Source organism: Nelusetta ayraudi, unplaced genomic scaffold, assembly GCF_046127955.1.
Source record: "Nelusetta ayraudi isolate G7.1 ecotype Tasmania unplaced genomic scaffold, CSIRO-AGI_Nayr_v1 ptg000048l, whole genome shotgun sequence".
Lineage (NCBI taxonomy): Eukaryota > Metazoa > Chordata > Actinopteri > Tetraodontiformes > Monacanthidae > Nelusetta > Nelusetta ayraudi.
In genome coordinates, this window is record NW_027466098.1 from 3,405,013 (window position 1) to 3,419,777 (window position 14,765).

At 44.8% G+C, this 14,765-nt stretch overlaps 2 protein-coding genes across 4 annotated transcripts in view; one reads left to right on the top strand and one right to left on the bottom strand.

Moving 5' to 3' along the window:
* The window catches only part of LOC142895063 (protein NLRC3-like), a 204,502-nt gene that overhangs the window by 72,763 nt on the left and 116,974 nt on the right, over window positions 1–14,765 (top strand). The window contains exon 4 of one of the 3 annotated variants that reach the window (XM_076035824.1): window positions 5,082–5,226. The exons of the other annotated variants lie outside the window; for them this stretch is intronic. The gene's annotated coding sequence lies outside the window, so the exon portion shown is untranslated. Of the gene's footprint in view, window positions 1–5,081; window positions 5,227–14,765 lie in introns of those variants that run through there. 3 annotated transcript variants of the gene reach the window in all.
* Window positions 1–14,765, bottom strand: part of LOC142895012 (ribonuclease inhibitor-like) — a 64,364-nt gene that overhangs the window by 43,793 nt on the left and 5,806 nt on the right. The gene's annotated exons all lie outside the window — the stretch shown is intronic.

Consider the following 14,765-nt stretch of genomic DNA (forward strand, 5'->3'; position numbering starts at 1 on the left):
AGTTTGAACTACACACTGATTTTCTTCTTCTGTTGATTCAAATGAATTTGACAGAAATAATATCTGAAAAAATAGAAACCAAATGTTAAATTTCGACATTTAAAAAATGGACAGATTCATTTACACCCAGAAAGATAAGAAGATATTTAGCTCTCAGCCAATTAGAGCTGCTGCTGTGTGTGTGTGTGTGTGTGTGTGTGTGTGTGTGTGTGTGTGTGTGTGTGTGTGTAGCTGCTCTCAGGGGTAGATCCTCAAAAAAGGGCGCGCAGCGCTAAAATGCGGCGCATTTTGCGGCGGGATTGTGGCGGCAATTTGCGCAACAGTTGCGGGTATCCACAAAGGTTTTTGCGCTAATGACATGCAGGCGCAAACACGCCCACGAATGCGGCACCTGAAACAGGTGCGAATGTTGCGGTCTGGCAACCTGAGAGCAGTTTGCGCCAAAGGTTGTTGGTGAGTGCATGTGTTTGACAGTGAAACTCTGCTAGGATAAAAGCGCTCCTGGCATTACGATGCAAGACGCGTTTGTCACCAACACCTGAGTACCATTTGTATTTTTCATAGCCGATCTAAAATATTGGCATATATACTGTAGTCTATGCTGATCTATATGTAAGATTTGGGGACCTACATATGTAACGGTGTTATTAAATTGTGTTCAATCATGTTAAACTTGGTTGGGGCACAGCCATGGCTCTTTATATTTTATTTTTATTTTATTTTGTATTTTATTTTGAAGTTAGCGCTTTGCATTCTGGGCGATCCTTAGTACAGAGGAAGCCCATGAAGCAGGTGAGACGGTCTCCTCCCTGCTGAGACAGAAATTAATGCAATAAGTTGAGCTATGCTTCATGTAACTGTGTTTGAGTGTTTAAATGTGTGCTGGTGTCTTTCATTTAAAAAATTTTTTAAAGCAAAGTTCGTTTTTATTTTTATTGCTATTAAAAACGATTAGCATGCTAGCATGTCCATTAGCAGCACACAGCTCTCATACAGAGCACGTTGTCTCTGCAGGAGGTGACCAAGTTTCACGGAGCAAGTTATGGTTGTGTCCCATTCTGTTTCAGAGAATAAACTGCTGCTCCACACCTGACTTATGCAAGTCTTCATTATACAGCAAGCAGGACAGTAGGAGAGGTCACACACATATATATATATATATATATATATATATATATATATATACATATATATATATATATATATATATATATATATATATATATATATATATATATATATATATGTATATATACATATATATATATATATATATATATATTGCCGGCTTTTCAGAGAGGAAAGTTACACTCAGAAGCCAGAAACACTTTGTCAGACAGAAGCTACGCCTGGTTTTGGCCTGCGGTGTTTGCGTCTGTCAAACTGCGCGCAGACACGAGCGCAAACTCTGTCTGGATCTGCCACGGTTTGAATTAGGCATATTCGCATAGAGAGGGGGGGGTGTCATTTTGCGCATAATGACTCATTTAAATACATTCAAATGAGTCTGGCGCAACCCTGCCGCTACTTTTGCGCCGATTTTCACGTTTGCGTCCTCTCTGTGGATCGGAATCACCGTTTTTGGCGCTATTTACACGGATTTTCAGGCGCAAAAGCCGCGCAATCGCTTTGTGGATCTGGCCCACAGTCTTTTAAACTGGGACAGTCTTCACACATTTGCAGATTTAATTTTGATTTCTAAAGTACTGCATAGTTTGGCTCCAGATCCTCTGGCAGAGTTCACCAGCCAAAGAAACAGGTGTGTGTGGGGGGGGGGGTTGAGAGCGAGTCTGGACACAATTTGAACAGCTTGAAGATCTCGATTGAAGCAGCACAAGTCCTCCATGCAGACATCAGGTTGCACAGCAGTGGGTTGAGGACCACTCAGCTGCCCGCTGAGCTGCCCACTCAGCTGCCCGATGACAAAAGAACACAGAAAAAACAGTTCCTCAAAGCTCAACCCTCGGGGATTTGAAACAACTGATGAATGTGATATTTATGTCCCAAGTTTAGTTGTGTCTGTTTGAAACAGGGAGCTCACTCACTCACTCACTCACTCAATCATTCACAGTGCTCTGGGATTTCAGGTAACGGGGAGCAGCTCAAAGCCCAAGTGGTTCTCCGTCAGGCTCCATGTTGAGTGGAGGCAGCAGCAGCAGCAGGGTGAGTCCTCACTGACTCATGGATCCACATGAAATGTGATACCAGTCAACAGGGTCAGTGAGAGGTGGACCAGTGTCTGTTTCACTCCACTGGAGACTCAGTGACATTGTTTGAAGCAAGTGTGATCGTCCTCCTGTAGGTGGCTCTGCTCTGCTGTGATGTGGAACTGGCCAATCCTTGATCCACAGTCTCTATTGCAGTGGGTGCATGTGTGAATGCTTGTCATGGTGGTGGTGGTGGAGGTGTCAGGACGCGTCTTGGTGGTTGCTCTCTCCTTTCTCAGTGGCCTCTTTTTCCCTGCGGCACTGTGGACGTCCCTCTCTATTTGTACTGAGCCTTCATGGACCATCCTGCTCCACATGCCTCTCTGGAGGGCAGCCTCCTCCCAGGTGTTGAGCTTCAAGTGGCACTTTCTCTAAAGTGTGGTCTTCTAGTTAATGTTTATCACTCTCTTGAAGGTTTATCGTTCATGTTTTCTGGAATTTCTGGTGAAAAACAGATTGTAGATGTTATTTTTCATGGGGATGAAAAGTGGATGAAAACTGTTTTTATCTTCATCATATGTTGAAAAAAGTCAAATTCAGTTCATTTGATTCATTTACTGGAAATGTCATATTTTAGTATATACAGACTATTGACGTTCCATGATTACTGACTTTTTTTTAAACCTTTTTCCAGAGTGTGCTGTCATTTCAGGCAACACTTCCTGTATCAGAAAGACTAGAACCAGGAATCCTGAAACACTAAAGCAGCAGCTCAAAGTCCAACACGGTCGTGTTCACCTCCCGCCCCTTACTTTAGTCGCAGATCAGAGGCGCGGAGTGTTGGTAGATCACAGCCAACGATCCATACACTGGAAGAACCCAAAACGCTGGAAATTGGACATGAGATGTGCTGCGGAGACCAGGACCAAGCAGGTACGGATGATGAATGAATGATAAGATATGATACGTTGTTTCATCAGGAAGTTGGTTCACCTGGGACGGTCGGCACGTAAGCCCGGGAAAGAGATGTGTACCTGCAAAATACTTTGTTCAGTGTGAAATGAGTGAGTGAGTGAATTGGTGAGTGAATGAGTTGGGGTGGTGTGTATGGGTCTGGATACCCATTCATTTCCTATGGCGGTCACTTTTGACCGGGAACACCACAGGTGTTGATTAAAACACTCAAAATTCAATGAAAGAGCTCAAAATTAATTTTATATGTTCAAGTGCGTAGAGTGTAAGGCCTTGAGGCAATCAGATGTAAAACACAATATTTATGAGTGTTTTAACTTGTACATCAATCAGATTTGACCCAAACACGACAGGAAGGTGAAGAGGAGGTGAAAGTGAAAGTACAGCCACCACCAGTGGACACACAGACCTGGAGAGAATTCTTGGTCAACTCCACAGTGTTGTTCCTCCAACAATGATTCTCACCTGCTTTGTGGTGCTTCTTCCCTGGTTGTGCAGCTCAGCGCCAAGGAAGTTTCTAATGGCTTCACAATGCTGTCCAATATTTCTGCCGTTTGGTACAATCTGCCACTTATCAGATTCACCCACTAATTATGTTTGAAGGCTCTTCTATGACAATAAACAACCTACTGCTGTGTAGAACCAATATATGAACGCAAGAAGGTGAAAATGAGGAGATGATGAGTGTGTGTGTGCGCGTGCGCTCTTGGTGTTAGCCACTCTGCTATATCAGCAGCTCCTCCAGTCACAGGGTGGATCAACATCAGCAGATCCACTTGTGGCTGCAGGTCTCCAAGAAAACAATGAGGGAAACACTGAGTGGTGACTTATAGCAGCAGGCTGTCAACACAGGGTTAACTCAGCTGCTTTGTGTTGGATGGTGAGTGCAGTGAAGCTGCTCCACTGGAGTCTAGGATGGAGATGAAGATGTGACAGTGGCAGAATGAGGAGCTTTGTTCAGTGTGAAGGATTCATGCAGACAGTCAATCAACACATTGAACACACAAACACATCACATCCTTCCTTCATTTGGCAGCAGACAATAAAACAGCAGTTGGATCAAAGATGCACTGGAGTCCGAAGAGACGCCAGTGAAGGAGCTCTGATCCAGTGGAGCTCCAAGCTGCAGTGACTTTACACACAACTGAGCATCATGTTGAGTTGAAACAGCAGATCAGAGCAACACTGTCAGTCACAACAGGACATGTTGACACTCAGTGGCTGGAACACACTGGAGTGTGAAGCTGCACTGAGGACACTGTAGTGGAGACACTGAGGACCTCGGGCTTCATTTACAAAAACGTACATGGATTTCATCCTGAAACAAAAAAATCTGGATGTTCAAAATGTTGCGAACGCACAAACGCACACCCATTTCCTTTGAGCGTCCCAATCCTCGTGGAATTGATCGCACATGAGCACGAGCCCTGCTCCTCCCTCGGAACATCTCCACATACAAAGCGTTGTCCCCCCTTGTTGGAAATCCAACATGCTGGTGGACTTTTGGAAGGACAGTCTTGAGGTCAGCATGACTAAAATCTCCAGTGAGGATGGTAAAGCTTTTGGGTTTGCTGTCTGTTGATCACTGATGGCCTGGTACAGTTCATTGATTGCAGCGTTCCTCTCACTGCTCTTGTTGGTGGGAGGGATGTAAACTGCAACTAGCAAAATGGCAGTAAACTGCCAGGGCAGATAGAATGGACGGCACTTTATGATCATCAACTGTGCCAGTGGTGAACAGTGTTTGCATACCACTGCAGTGTCCCGGCACCACGCACCACAGATGTAAACACATGCTGCACCACCGTGGGACTTCCCTCCATTTACATGATGATGGTGATGATGATGATGATGGTGATGGTGATGATGATGATCAGACATTAATGAGTCTTGATTCACTTTCACTGTCTTCAGAATCTCACATGTTGACCACAACTTCTCTCTCTGCTCTCCTTCATCCAGTGAACTCTCAGAGCTTCAGTGTGCAGTGGTGTCTTCAGCTCTGCAGTCCAGCCCCTCCCACCTCACACTGCTGGACCTGAGTGAGAACTTCCTGAGGGATCCTGGAGTGAAGCTGCTCTGTGCTGGACTGCAGAGTCCAAACTGCAGACTTGAAGTTCTCAGGTCAGTTCCTGCTTTCTACTGGTGGACAGTGTGTGTCAGCAGATGACAACTGGTGTGTAACGCTGCTCAGTGTGAAGACTTTGAAGCAGATATTCAAGACTCATCTAGACAAAGTGGATGTTGTTGATATTTTCATGTCAACAATCTGCAGCCAGAAAAGACTTTGGATGGTGGAAGAAAGTGTGGAAAATGTCTCCAGTCACTTTGGAGCTCAATGGAAGTTGTTGATTGGTGATGAAGGTCACATGACTGAGCAGAAGATCCTGTGAAGAAATATTAGAGGCAGATTAATAGTGCAGCAGTATTTCTTCATCTTGTCCTTTGAATGTGTTTGACTTGTAACGAGACTCTGATGACTGAAAACAGCCACAAGCACACAAAGGACTCACTGATTATTTTCCATCTTCACTGCTGATTGGCTGCACACTGACTGACACACTGCTGTTGTTATTGTGTTGACAACACACTGGCACAATGACTCCTTTGAGGGAATGACTCAGTGATCCCAACAGCTACACATCTGGATCATCAACAGGGAGAAATGACTCTGAATATGACATTTGCACCATGGAAGAAATCAAATATTGATTCTTTATTCAGGCTGGAGAACTGCTGGTTGACAAAGCTCAGCTGTGATTGGCTGCTCTCAGCTCTGAAGTCCAACCCCTCCCACCTCAGAGAGCTGAACCTGAGTTGGAACCACCTTAAGGATTCATCAGTGAAGGAGCTGAGTGGTTTTCTGCAGAGTCCAGACTGTAAACTGGAGACTCTGAGGTCAGTTCACCCTCTTCACTCTACAACTTCTATCACTCTTGTTGTTGTCATGATTTTCACTTCACTGCTGTTGGAAATTCAATTTGAAGTCACATTTTTTTGATAATGAATGAAAGGGCGTGTTTTCATTGCCTCACCACGCCTCGCCACGGTATGGTGTTAGGGTGTTTGCACTGGCTGGTACACAGTTGTAGGGGGCGCTGTTTTGGTACCTCAATCCTCCGAGCGAGACGAAGCGAGTTCAGTGGTGACGTAGCGACGAGCAGGGCACTGGATTGGCTCCGTGTCCGCGTCGATGTTCCCTGTCAGAGCGGACATCCACGCCAACTCCTTTGACACAGAACTTCCGTGTCAGGTACATTTTACCGTGAATACAAGTAGCTACTATTGGTGTTGTACAAATACATTTATGTGTATACAGTTTTTGAAAACAGCTTTTTCAATACATGTTTACTTTTGTCTTTTGGGGAGAGGCAGGCGAACCAGGAATGCCCTCGACTTCGCGAGTGTGTTCAACCATATTCGCGAAAACGACAAAGGGCAAATGGCGAAGCGCTCGGTAAAGAAAACAAATCGAGTTGCTCCTGCGTGAGGCGCGGTAAGCTAGGGAACCCCAGGAGTCTTGAGGAGAGAAGAAATACTGATTCGTCGAGAGGACGTGGCTCTTGGCCGCGAGGAAGCCTCAAACACCGCGGCATATAACAAAGTCGTCCTTGGCTCGCGAGGGCAGCTATTTCAAATAAGGAGGCGTGTTTACTGTCTGTTTTTCTGTTTGTTTTTAAATAAACGCTATTTCCCGTTGTATCCGTCTCGTGTTTACTTTTGGTGAAAATATAAAGGTTGAACTACACATTTGCTCGCATGGAAAACGAAACAATAAATTATAAATGTTGCTGCATAAACGATCAACTGTGACTTCAGTGAGGGAAAGTGTTCTTTCTTGAACAGAAAAGCAACCACAGACCGAGCAGCAGGTATGAAACAACTTCTACTTTGTCCATCGCTGCGCTGTTGTGTATCGCACAGAAGTAATACTGGGGAAAACATTGTCCCGCTTTACCGTGTCGACTCCGTCCACGGTCTCATAATCACAGAGCCAATGAAAACGCAATCGTACCGAGGCGAACCGTGGTTGAGGCGAGGCAATGAAAACACGCCCTAAACTGGGCTTGAAGGTACAGTGGGTAAAATCCTCCCATCTAGTGGTCAGATTGCAGACTGCTTTTGTTGCAGATTCTGAAGTCGACATTTCACTTTGATGTTCAGAGTGATGACACCCTGGTAAAATTCCATCGTTATAAACTCTCCATCATTTCTTCTCTATTCAGGTTGGAGTACTGCTGGTTGTCAAAGCTCAGCTGTGATTGGCTGCTCTCAGCTCTGAAATCCAACCCCTCCCACCTCAGACACCTGGACCTGAGTCAGAACCAGCTGCAGGATTCATGAGTGAAGGTTCTGAGTGGTTTTCTGCAGAGTCCAGATTGTAAACTGGAGACTCTGAGGTCAGTTCACCCTCTTCACTCTACAACTTATATCACTCTTGTTGTTGTCGTCATGATTTGCACTTGACTGCTGTTGGAAATTCAATTTGCAGACACTGGTTTGTGTTTGAAATGAGTGGAACTGGGTTTGAAGCAGGGGTGTCCATTAGGTCAATCATGTGGAGTCCTCGTCACTTCCAGCAGGTAGAATGGTTCAGGCAGGAACTCAGTGATCTTGGTCATAATGTACGATGTGCTGGATTTTGTTTTTATATGTGCTGTATTTTACAGTCAAAGGTAAATGAGACGAATCGGCTTCTGCACCGCTCAGATCAAATAAAGGAGACATAAAGCAGATTTCATTTTAAATCTGAAACTGTAATAATTGTTAAAATCAATGTATACTTCAGATACCTGCATTCTGTATGAGAGCAGACAGGGACAGCAAAAAGAGTTTGGCTGTTGTTTTCTTTAAATACACGCCAAACTACCGTGCTTGTCGCGTGAGCCTGCAATCCTGGCGTAAACTGACGGAGACGCCTCACTCGCAAAATACGCTTCAAAGTCACGCACAGCAGAAGCACCGGAGATCCTGGGAGATGCTGCTAGCAAAACATCTGCGTTCCACACACACACACACACACACACACACACACACACACACACACACACACCGATTGTATTGTAAGTAGATCTTTTTGACCTGGTCATTTTAAAAGTAGCTTGCATGTTGAAAAAGTGTGAGCACCCCTGGTTTAAAGGTACAGAGTGTAAAATCCTGCCATCTGGTGGTCAGATTTCAGCGCTCATTCACTCACCCTCTCTCCTTTGTTGAGTGTCAGATTCTAAAGTCGACATTTGACTTTGATTCTAAACTCTCCATCATTTCTTCTCTATTCAGGTTGGAGGGCTGCAGGTTGTCAGAGCTCAGCTGTGATTGGCTGCTCTCAGCTCTGAAGTCCAACGACTCCCACCTCAGACACCTTGACCTGGGTCAGAACCAACTGCAGGATTCATCAGTGAAGGAGCTGAGTGGTTTTCTGCAGAGTCCAGACTGTAAACTGGAGACTCTGAGGTCAGTTCACCCTCTTCACTCTACAACTTCTATCACTCTTGTTATTGTTGTCATGATTTTCACTTCACTGCTGTTAGAAATTCAGTTTGCAGTCACTGGTTTGTGTTTGAAATGAGTGAAACTGGGTTTGAAACAGGGGTGCCCATTAGGTCGGAGAGAGAGAGAGGGAGAGAGAGAGAGAGAGAGAGAGAGAGAGAGAGAGCTTTAAGAGTGGAGTCCTCGTCACTTACAGCAGGTAGAATGGTTCAGGCAGGAAGTCAATGATTAGAAAACACGGTGGTTGTGGTTGATCTTGGGGTGAATTCCAATTCCTCCCTTAACCCTCAATCTCAACCCTCAATCTCAAAAATGCGCGCTCCCTGCTAGGTGCAAGTGCTGTCCCCATTCTAAGAACGTCCAGTTGAGGGAGGAGATTAAGGGCTGTATCGCCCTCAATATTGAGATTCTCCGGGACCACCCTTGGCAGTGAGGGCTACCCAGAAGGCATTGCGTATTTTCGCCAAGACATCTTCGAAAAAGATGGCGATGAAAAAGCGAGCTACAAATGGAAGTATTTTCTTAGTTAATAAAGATATAAATATTACAAAACCATTTTATTGTCTTAGTTTAAGAGTTTTTTATGGATTATTGACATCGTTGTTGCGTAACATTTTTATTTTTTTTACTTTACGATGTTTGTCAGCCGGACCGGCGGTCCCGGCTTCACGTTACTTGTGTACCTCGTTGTGTAGCGACGGAGGACTTCTTCTTTTTCATCATCTTTTTCTTCTTCTCCTTCTTCTGCGTCGTTGTCGTCTTCTTGACAGACTGGACTTAGCTTTGGCGTAAGGCAGCCCCCCACAGTCTGAAGACGTAACTGCACTTAAGGGGTGTCCCATTTCTAAGCCCTTACACTTATTTTTGAGGGCCAAGATTGAGGGCCAAAGATTGAGGGTTAAGGGCGAGGGTTGAGATTGAGGAGTTAAGGGAGGAATTGGAATTGGCCCTTGGTCATAATGTCCGATGTGCTGAATTTTGTTTTGACGCCTCGCTCGCAAAATACGCTTCAAAGTCACGCACAGCAGAAGCACCGGAGATCCTGGGAGATGCTGCTAGCAAAACATGTGCGTTACACACACACACACACACACACACACACACACACACACACCGATTGTATAGTAGGTAGATCTTTTTGACTTAGTCATTTTAAAAGTAGCTCGCATGTTGAAAAAGTGTGAGCACCCCTGGTTTAAAGGTACAGAGTGTAAAATCCTGCCATCTGGTGGTCAGATTTCAGCGCTCATTCACTCACCCTCTCTCCTTTGTTGAGTGTCAGATTCTAAAGTCGACTTTTGACTTTGATTCTCAGAGTGATGACACCCTGGAAAAACTCTCCATCATTATAAACTCTCCTTCATTTCTTCTTTATTCAGGTTGTGGAGGTGCAGTTTGTCAAAGCTCAGCTGTGATTGGCTGCTCTCAGCTCTGAAGTCCAACCCCTCCCACCTCAGACACTTGGACCTGAGTTGGAACTACCTTCAGGATTCAACAGTGAAGGAGCTGAGTGGTTTTCTGCAGGGTCCAGACTGTAAACTGGAGACTCTGAGGTCAGTTCACCCTCTTCACTCTACAACTTCTATCACTCTTGTTGTTGTTGTCATGATTTTCACTTGACTGCTGTTGGAAATTCAATTTGCAGTCACTGCTTTGTGTTTGAAGCATATGAAATTGGGTGGAAAGGTACAGTGTGTAAAATCCTACCATCTAGTGGTCAGATTTCAGATTGCTTTAGTGTCAGATTCTGAAGTCAACATTTCACTTTGATTTTCAGAGTGATGACACCCTGGAAAAACTCTCCATTATTTCTTCTCTGTTCAGGTTGTGGAGATGTAGTTTGTTAGAGCTCAGCTGTGATTGGCTGCTCTCAGCTCTGAAGTCCAACCCCTCCCAACTCAGACACCTGGAGCTGAGTTGGAACTGCCTTCTGGATTCAGCAGTGAAGGTGCTGAGTGGTTTTCTGCAGAGTCCAGACTGTAAACTGGAGGCTCTGAGGTCAGTTCACCCTCTTCACTCTACAACTGCTGCAGTTATTGTTGGCATGACTTTGGATTGAGTTTGTTGGAATTCACTTTGATTCCATTAGAAATGTGTAAAACTGGTTTTAAATTACACACACACACACACACACACACACACACGTATGCACACATACGCACTCACGCACGCACACACACACACGCGCACGGATGCGCGCGCACACCCAACTGTGAATGACACTCTCCATCATTAATTTTCCGTATTCAGGTTGGAGAGGTGCAGGTTGTCATAGATCAGCTGTGATTGGCTGCTCTCAGCTCTGAAGTCCAACCCCTCCCACCTCAGAGAGCTGGACCTGGCTGAGAACTATCTTCAGGATTCATCAGTTAAGGAGCTGAGTGGTTTTCTGCAGAGTCCAGACTGTAAACTGGAGACTCTGAGGTCAGTTCACCCTCTTCACTCTACAACTTCTATCACTCTTGTTGTTGTCGTCATGATTTTCACTTCACTGCTGTTGGAAATTCAATTTGCAGACACTGGTTTGTGATAGTAATGAATGAAACTGTGCTTGAAGGTACAGTGGGTAAAATCCTCCCATCTAGTGGTCAGATTGCAGATTGCAGATGCTGAAGTGGACATTTCACTTTGATTTTCAGAGTGATGACACCCAGGAAAAACTCTCTATCATTATAAACTCCATCATTTATTCTCTGTTCAGGTTGTGGGGCTGCAATTTGACCTTCTGATGTTCCACACTTGACATGTGACTGAGAGTCTGCTTCTTCTCACCAGTCACTCCATCATCTCCATCAACAGTCAACGTCTCTGTGATGATGCGTTCAAGGACCCTGAGTCCTGACTCCTGCTGTCTCTTCTTATCTTTGCAGGTGGTGGTGAGGATGAGGAGAGTGAAGAGGAGAGCTCCATCTACTGGTGGCTGACAGAACTACAACCAGTGGAGCCAAACAGCAAGCTGCAGGCACCAACGCTGTGTGGGCGTGTCACGACCTTTGACCCCAGTGCAGCCTGGTGGCTGGCGGACTGCTTCTCCCTACAAGCTGCTGTGGTTACTGGGAGAGACGTCCCAGAAGCCACTGGTGGAGCTGAATCCTCAGTGGAAGAAGCAGGACTTGGAGCAGCTGCTCAGTGAAGGCAGCAGCAACACAACCACTGCTTCTGCTCTCATCATCCACGGCTGGAACATCTCAGCATGAAGGTTCCACACATTAACAACACACTGGTCTGCTCTCACTTCAGACTTCTATAACATCTTCATTTTGGAGGTGAAAAATACTTTTCAAGAGACTTTATTTCTGCTTCATGATCTTAAATAAGGAAATCATGTGGAAAAGATAAAGTGATTCACAACACCTGTGATGGGAACTCAAATCATTATTGAATCATAAGTAAGACAAAAGAAGTTTCCCTCAAAATAATTCATGGTTTTGATGCTTGCCAGATGTTTGTGTGGAGATTACAGAAGGACGTCAATGAATCAGAAGGAAACCAGATCATTTATTTTATGTGATTGTTATATCATCCTAACTTTGTTACGAGCTCAAACATTATATTTCAATGATTCAATATTCTGACAATAGAAGCCATCACAACCTGTGTGACCTTGACCTCAACTGACGTTTCATTTCTGCTGCTTTAACACTTTGATTATATATCTCCTGAAGTCCTGCCATGGGGATTCTCCGTATCTGAATAACTTGTGTACTCAAACCTTCTGTAGGCCATACCCACTTCTCCACTCGGTCTCAACATAAACCACATGAATCAATGAAAATAAATCTCACTTTTACAAACAAATCCAATTCAGTTCAAATATAATTTAAATAAAATAAATGATACATTATAATTAATCACCAACAGATAAATCAATGCAAGATATGAGGTGGTTTGCCCTCTCTGGGTCGGTGGGGAGGCCCTGCCTCAGGGGGAGGAGTTCCAGCATCTCGGGGTCTTGTTTGGGACGCCTCCCTGGGGAGGTGTTCCAGGCATGTCCCACCAGGAGGAGACCCTGCTGGAGGGACCAGGTCTCTGGGCTGGACTGGGAAGCCTTGGGGTCCCACTGGAGGAGCTGGAGGAGGTGACTGGGTCCAGGGAAGTCTGGGGGTCTCTGCTGAGGCTGCTGCCCCCGAGACCTGACTCCGGATACGGCAGTAGAAGATGGATGGATGGATGGATGGATGGATGGTTGCCAGGTGATAGAACATTTCATAAAAACAGACTCTGCATTATAACGTCTATTACACTCTAAATAACTCACTCCAATATAACTGCACTCGTCCTTCTCTCACATTACATTGGATCACAATGACCAAACAACACAACAAAGACAATGATCCAACTGTACTGCCACTTCCAGACTCAGTGTAGGTCTGTAGGCCTCTTGGACCTTCATGTGAACCACTGCGTGTTGACTGGAGGTGAAACATGGCTGACTGCTGTCCTCCTACCTGGACAATGCAATCTCACTTTCAATCTCACAGCCACTAAAAAACCTGATTGTGATTGAGAGGTCCTCAGCAGCCAATCACTGTTGGGAGTCCAGCCTTCAAACACTCCTCCTGAATCCACAGTCACATCTGTGAGCATCTGGAACTTTGGCCCTGATCCTCCACACCACACAACTTGGGATGACAGCGCCACCTACCTGGATCCTTTCAGCAGCCAGTCCCTGCTCTGACCCGTTTCCACTGTGGTCTGTTGTGTCATCTGGACCGGAGTCTGGATCATCAGTGTCCAGGTTCATGGAATCTGTCAGAGTGCCGCCGTCCTGTCATGTAATGATAGAGAATCACTCTATTTATACTAATGTGCAGAACCACTAGAGTGTCATTTCTTCACTGCTGTCAGCAACAAGCATTTGGTGTCACACTGGTGTACAACACTTATGGGCTAATTAATAAGAAATGACATATTTATGAATCACCCGCAATGCCCAGATTGTTGCTGCTTATCTGCTGATATGAGCCGTCAACTGTTGCAATATAGAACCACGGGCAGGAAATTACAATTAGTGTAGAGTGTATTATAATTTAAAAGTTTACTAACGGTAGTTCTTTAAAGAATTTAGCAAGGATGGAAAAGGCTAACGTGACGACGTCGCTTGTAAAACGGGAGGAGCTCAACCTGCTGTCACGGTGAAAACTCTGTGTTACATCCCATCGAGGGGGACCGAAACGCAACGTGTGGGACACCTTCCCCCACTCCCAAGCCTCATTAATTTTTCACTGCAGTTGGCGGTTTTCAACAAAAACATTTATGAATCAGTAAATGAAAGAAACAAAACAACTTAACTGGTGGGCAGCAAAGGCTTGAGGGTGGGCCCAGGCCAAAATAATAAACCAAACTCCAACTACCTCGCCTTAAGAACTAACTAAAGAAAGAAAGAGAAGCCAAATACAGAAAGGCTAACCTCCCTACATACTTAATAAACAGGAGAAAAGAGGGGACAAAGAAAATGGCAGCCCAGCCCTTTTTTTTATTAACCTCTTTCAATGAACTCCAAAACATACATGGTCAAAATCCATATTATTATTATGTTGTTGTTTCTTTTTAATGCTCATACAAAACAAAAATAGTGTAGTGAGAGTCGTCTGAATTGGGTTCAGTGAGGGTCACATTCACTTGTAGCGCATTATTTCCAGCAGCAAGCTTCTCCTGTTACGACTTTTCAGTTCACTAACTCACTCAACCTTGATTGGTGGAGTGACGAGCACACAGCACGTGAAGTCTACGATGAGCTTCCTCCCACGGAAGTACCATAGGAAGACACGGATTAAATAGTATGGCTTGTCCACCAGAAGGCTGTATTATGGTGTACGTAATATAAAACTTCTGCCCAGTTCTGCTTGTATTGCATTGTATTGGTTGGTGTTCCTGAAGTTTCATTTTTCGTCCCTTTTTATTTTTTACATCCATGTTTGTGATGAAATAGTATTGTGAATCGCTAGCTCGCATTGCATGCTGGGAAACAGCGTCACTCAAGGAAGTTTTGGCTTCGCTGACACGGTCCTGAAGGGAAGTGGGTTTTAGTGCACTGGAACGGGATGAATGTGTTCAATCAAGCAGTACAAATCTGATTAATTGTCTTAATACTTCACTTCGAATGGCCATATTGTTTAGGATTAGAATTAGATGACAACTTGTTCACAATATTTG